This window comes from Pan troglodytes, chromosome 9, assembly GCF_028858775.2.
Source record: "Pan troglodytes isolate AG18354 chromosome 9, NHGRI_mPanTro3-v2.0_pri, whole genome shotgun sequence".
In the NCBI taxonomy this organism is placed as follows: domain Eukaryota; kingdom Metazoa; phylum Chordata; class Mammalia; order Primates; family Hominidae; genus Pan; species Pan troglodytes.
In genome coordinates this window covers 131,384,659-131,391,391 of record NC_072407.2, presented here as the reverse complement: position 1 = coordinate 131,391,391, position 6,733 = coordinate 131,384,659, and positions in this window count along the sequence as shown.

The following is a 6,733-nucleotide window of genomic DNA, read 5'->3' as shown; positions in this document are numbered from 1 at the left end:
GCTTGGGAAGAGATGCCACCAGAAGGAGGGAAGCCCTGGGAAAACCAAGAGAGTTTGGATTGAGGAAATTGACTGAGGATCCCAAAGGGGCACAGATTTGGCCTGACATGCCCGGAGGTTCTTGGGAACCATTTTGAGCAGGTGCACAGCAGCCACTGAACCCGCCCCACACCGTCTGCTCTCTGGCAGCCCAGACAAAGAAGAACTCTAGACCTCAGAATCCTGCAGGAGCGATGATACATGTCTTGACAAACAGGGTAAATTCAGGGCAACTGTGAGGGCCCTTGTTACATTCTTGAGCTACAGGAGAGGCCGCTGCTTGGGTTTCGGTTGTTCTTGGCCTCCTCACTAACCTGGGGCACTATTTCCTCCTCCTCTCCTGTCCCCCATGCCTCCCCCACCCTCTTTAAAAAAAATGTTTAAAGGCTTTTGTGAGTGAATGATCTTATTCATGAAGCAGGCATGATGACAGTTTGCAGAGCTAAATGGGCACTTAACTGTGTGTCTAATAAATCCGCAACAAAAATAAACAGAAAGGAAGAGGGTTTGGGAAAGAAAGGAGGCCAGGCCGGCAGGCATGAAAGGAGCCTGTCATGGTGATTTACACAGCACCCCTCGGCAGGTGGTTTCCGCCCCGGCCCCTCCTGGCCATGGCTGACCTGCAGATGCCAGAGGCTGACAGCACAGAGCAGCAGGTGGAGGCCAGTGCCAGAGCACACCTGGATGGAGTGCAAGCAGAGTGGGAAAGGAAGCAGGAAGGCTGCCCCATCCACTGTCCATGGGTAAGGCAAAGGCAAAGTGCAAGGCAGGGAAACCAGGCTGGCGGCAGCCACTTTCCTCAGGATCGGTGCCCAGATTACAGACAGTATTATCTGGATCTGCCTGCTTGTCCCAAACCATTCTCCACCCAGGATTTGGTTGACAATCTGGGATTAGAGGCATACTCAGGTGAATTTAGCAAACACCTCTTATTCCAGTGTTAATCACCCTTCCAGGGGCACAAGAGGCCTACCTAAGGCATGAACCCTCTCTTAGTGTCTTAGCCTGGTGAGGATGTGCTTAGGAATGCATCTTCCATGAATCACCTTTCTTGCCCAGAAAGAACGCCATCGTGCAGCGTAAGGGGAGGCGTAAATATTATAAAACCTTGGCTGGAATCCCTGGCCCCACCCCCAAATTCACTAGATTATAAGTTTCTCCAACAAGATTTTAGTGTATTTGAGGGAAGGAACAGGTTACTTTGCCCCCTTCTCCCCCTCCCACCCACCTTCCTCCCATAGTATTAGCACAGGGCTAGGCACAAAATAAATGTTGAAGAAATACTTGTTGGCATGGATGGTGGCTGATGAGCTTCTGGTGGTAGGAGGTCCCAGGCACTGCTTTCTAAGGGCAGGGCTGCACCGGCTCTGGCCCTGGTTGGCCTTGAGGCCCTCTCTCAAGTCGTTGCCATCTCTTCCAGTTTACCCCTCTGCAAAATGGAAAGGATGTCTCTGGCTGCTGCTTATTCTGAGATTTTGGCTCCAATCCTGAAAGCTGAGTTCCTGGAGAAGCCTCCAAGACAGAAGTCAGCTGGAGACCACGAGAATCCAGATCCTTTAAGTCCTGTCTTTGGGCTTTGGAGACTTCAGCACAGCAAAAGGAACTCAGAACATATAAACTGAAAAAATGCCTCGAGGAATTTACACTCTAGTCGGGGAAAAAAACTAATCCATGTCCCCTGGAAATATGTCAGGACTGCAATGATAATTACAAATGCTGCATTAAGAGGAAGAGATGAGGCAGGAATTAACAGAATAGACTGGAGAAAAGGTGAGGTTAATTAAGAACACTTGCAGGGAATGGTGACTTCAAACCATTATGCTGAGAAGCCTAAGAAAGAGGCAAGCCAGGTGGCCAGAAGAAAGGACCCTTGGCCACAGGGCACTCTAGGGCAGAGTCAAAAGAGGAGGAGAGATACCGCTGTGCCTGGAAGGGACACAGCACTAACAAGGGCTACCACGTGGAGAGTGGGAGGGGACTGGAAGAGGAGATATTTACACAAAGAGCAACAGAGACACTCAGGGCTGTAGGCAAACACAGGCAATTAAATGCGTAGAAATCCTGAGAAACAAGTTTTTGTGCAAAGCATGTTTTAGCTCTTTAACCCCAACACTACCTGCCCCTCAAAGGTTCCTTTCAAATATAATGCGGGGGAAGATTGAGGTAGCACCTGTGGAAAACTGCCAGACGATCCGACTACCAGCTAGCGTTGATCCGGGTGGGAGAGAGTGGGGGGGGAAGCCCTTGGGATGGTCTTTAATGCAGACTGTCAGCCAGGTGACTGCTAAGTCCCTGCTCACTTCCTGCTGAGCGGACACTAGGCCAGGCTAACAAAACAGTATTTCTAAGGAGGACAGAGCTTCATAGCCTCCAGTCCAGTTCTAAGCCAGACCCAGCCCAGGGGCGTGGGGCAAGGCTGAGGTGGAATAAAGTTCAAGGGTCATGAGAAGGGTGGCTGAACTCTACGCACTCTGTGGATGGGAGAAAAGGCTCACAGTGCCCTCATACCCCCTCTTCAAGACAGTTCTAGAACTGGCCAGACTCAGAGAAACCTTAAGCCAGCCTCAGAAAGGCTGGTTTTGGATAGATCTGTTCAGACGAGTTTGAGGGCTCATGGCTCATAGCATGAGACCCGTGTGGGAACTGGCTGTCAAGGTGGGGCTGCTGGGGTCGGGCGCGGTGGCTCACGCCTGTCATCTCAGCACTTTGGGAGGCTGAGGCGGGCAGATCACTTGAGGTCATGAGTTAGAGACCAGCCTGGCCAACATGGTGAAACCCCGTCTCTACTAAAAATATAAAAATTAGCCGGGTGTGGTGGTGCACACCTGTAAGCCCAGCTACTCAGGAGGCAGAGGCAGGAGAATCGCTTGAACCCAGGAGGCAGAGGTTGCAGTGAGCCCAGATCATGCCATTGCATTCCAGCCTGGGCAACAGTGAGACTCTGTCTCAAAAAAAAAATAGGGCTGCTGTTGTGTCTTAGCAAACCTTTGCAGACCCTGTGTAAGCAAACCGAGGGCACCGTGATCCAGAACAGGAACTCAGACACGCAGACTTGGAGTCTGGGACCTGCTGCAGGAATTCTTTGCTTTTTAGCAGTTAAGATGCACACCGCGGAGGCAGAGGCAGGAATCCCCCACCTCCAAATCCCTGCACTGGGAAGAAAACTGAGTGCAGGGAGCTTTTCCACTGCAGCGTTTCCAGGAGGAGGGAAGGCGTGCTAATGGCAAAGACTCACTGCAGGGAGTCTGGCCTGGGACCTTAGTTCCCAACAACGCCCCTGAGTAACCATAGGACCCCAGGAAAGACATTAAGCTCTCTGTGATTAATGAGTTTGTATAAAACTGGAGGAAACAGCCCATTTCAAAGCCCAAGGGGGCTGCAGAAGGGCAGTGTGCTTGTGTAAGTGCAATCCAAGCCTTCTAGAGGAGAGAGCTAAAGTCCCTAAGAGGTCGGCTTCTCCACGTCAGATTCCTGAGAACTTGTCATGGCTCTCTCCTTTTTCTGGAAAACTTCAAAACAGCAGCAGGGTGTTGCGTAACACCCTGGACTTGCAGGAGCCACTATCCTGGATGCCGGAAAAGGGAGAGGATGCTTTTGTTTGTCAAGGCCTGGAAAGGTAAATGGCCGTGGGAAAGCAAAAATTGAGACACCCAGAGAAAGAAGCTGAGAGAGGAAAGTGCGCTCCATGCTGGAGATCGTTGCGTAGCCCTGCTCCAGACCCACACAGGACTGCCTCCAACTCAACATGCTTCAGAGCAAAGCTGTGAAGCTGGTTTCTGGTTGCCAGTAGCAAGCCTTGGGAACTGGGGAAAAAAAGGGAAGGATGAAGTTGGAGGAGCAGGGCTTGGCTCTTAAGCAGGGCTCAGACAGCAGGGTCCCTATTCACATTCAAAAGGCCAGCCCTTTCCTCAAAAAATTAAAAGTGGAACTACCATATGACCCAGCAATCTCACTCCTGGGTGTACACCAAAGGAAATTAAATCAGCGTGTTAGAGATACTTGCACCCCCATGTTTGCTGCAGCCACAGTCACAATAGCCAAGCTATGGAAACAACCTAAGTGTCCATCACAAGAAGAATGGAGAGAAAAAATGTGGTCTATATACACAATGGAATGCTACTCAGCCTTTAAAGAGAAGGGAATCCTGTCATTTGTGGTGACATGATGGCCTGGAGGACATTATGTTAAGGGAAATAAGCCAGACACAGGAAGATAAATATCTCATATTGTCACTTTATTTTTAACTTTCAAGCTCCGGGCATAAGCGTGGGTTTGTTACAGAGGTAAACTTACGTCATGGGGGTTTGTTGTACAGATTATTTCATCACCCAGGTATTACGCCTAGTGCCCATTAGTTGTTTTTCCTGATCTTCTCCCTCCTCCCACCCTCCACCCTCTGAAAGCCTCCAGTGTGTGGTGTTCTCCGCCATATGTCCATGTGTTCTCATCATTCAGCTCCCACTTATAAGTGAGAACATGTGGTAATTGGTTTTCTGTTCCTGCGTTAGTTTGCTGAGGATAATGGCCTCCATCCAGCTCCATCCATGTCCCTGCAAAGGACATGATCTTGTTCTTTTTTATGGTTGCATAGTATTCTATGGTGTATATGTAACACATTTTCTTCATCCAGTCTATCATTGATGGGCGTTTAGGTTACTTTCATGTGGAATCTAAAAAAGCTGAACTTATAGAAGCAAAGAGTAAAATGGTGATTGCCAGCGGTAGCGGGTAGAGGGAGGTTGGAGAGATGTTGGTCAAAGGGTACAAAATTTCAGTTAGGAGAAATAAGTTCAAGAGGCGTATTGTACAACATGGTGACTATTGTGAATTATGTATTGTATACATGAAAATTGCTGAGAGAGTAGATTTTAAGTGCTTTCACCATAGATAAATATGTGAGGTCATGCAGATGTTAATTAGCTTGATTTAGCCATTCCACAATGCATACATGTTTCAAAACATCATGTTATACCCCATAAATATACACAATTTTTATTTGTCAATTAAAAAAATAACATTTTAAAAGGCCCAGCCTGGCCTCTCTGGGTCACCAGGCAAAGCTACGCATAACTGAGGCCGGAAGACAAGCCAAAGTCTTGGGCTTGGACCCTCCAAAACACAAGGAAAGATCATCAGAGGTCTTACCTTCACCAATGAATTCAACCCCTACGGGCAAGACACAAAAGCACAGGTCACATGCCAAGGAGTGAGAGTCGGAGGTCCGAAATAGCTCCCAGAACCCAGCGCTCAGGAATACCACTGTGTATGGACACGTATATTGTGCGGTGACAGTCACTGTCAGGCACCTCAGAAGAGGACATCATGAAAACACATGGACACATAGAGGGGGAAAAAAAAATACACTGGCGCCTACCAGAGGGAGGACGGTGGGAGGAGGGAGAGGATCAGGAAAAATAACTAATGGGTACTAGGCTGAAATACCTGGGCGATGAAATCGTCTGTACAACGAATCCCCATGACACAAACTTACCGATGTAACAAACCTGCAGATGTACCCCTGAACTTAAAAAAAAAGAAAAGGACATCATGGGAGCCCAGGGCAAGAGATGGAACACCATCCTGGGAAGCCAGCATGCAGACAGGAGGCCTCTCTGCGGTGGCGCAAATGGGACAGAACACTTCCTTAGGATTGACACAGAACTAACACTGACCCACCGGCTTACTTTGGCCATTGTGCACATTCTTTGGCTCATTGTGACACCACCTGGTAGGCAGATCATAAAACTGTACCATGGGGTGGGCTAGAGGTGGAGGAGACAGCATTCTGCCTGCTTGGTGCAAGCAACCTCGCACAGGCAGCTAGGTGTGGTCTGCTCAAACTGGTTCTCAGAAGCCAAATCCTCCCCTCCTTTGTCTATTCACAAGAGTTAAGAAAAAGACTGCTTTCTCTGTTGATCTCAATAACAAAGGGGATGAGGCACTGCCTTGGCAAAGTCAAAATTGCAGTCACTTTCTGATTGTTAATGGAGAAAAGCAGGCACCCTGCCAGGTGATGGAAAACACGCAGATCTTTCCTGTTTAACTTTGAAATGAATTATGTGATTGTTTTACAGAAGTAGTAACAGATTTGGCTTCCTTGTTAAGGCCACTGTTGAAAGTCGGTATTCTCCAAGCCTGCAACTGGGCAGAGTTCGTGTGTAATTAATAACTGAGAGTCCACTAAATGGGCACTCGGCCCTGTAAGCCATCACAGGTGAGCACGCTGGGGCAGTGATCGTAAAGGTGACCCCTCTGAGATCAGGCTCTGGGCCAGAATGCATGAGAATCAGACAAAAAAAAAAACAGAGGCAGAGTCCTCCTGCTAGGAAGTCTAGAGCCTCCTTCTTTTTGGTCTTAAATTAACGTGGAACAACATTTTTAAATTTAAAATCACCCAGCACATCTAGTTAAGTAGTTCTCAGGTCTTCTTTTGTTAAAAGTTGCAGAGCCCATCATCCAAATGAATACTTAGTCAAGAAACGCTGGAAAGATGAACAAGAAACCAATAAAAATAATTACCTACCGGGGATTCAGGGGAGGAGAGGGCAGGGTGGAAGAAAGTTTTTTTTTTATTTGTTTTTTGTTTTTTTTGAGACAGAGTTCTGCTTTTGTTGCCCAGGCTGGAGTGCGATGGCATGATCTTGGCTCACTGCAACCTCCGCCTCCCAGGTTCAAGCGATTCTCCTGCCTCAGC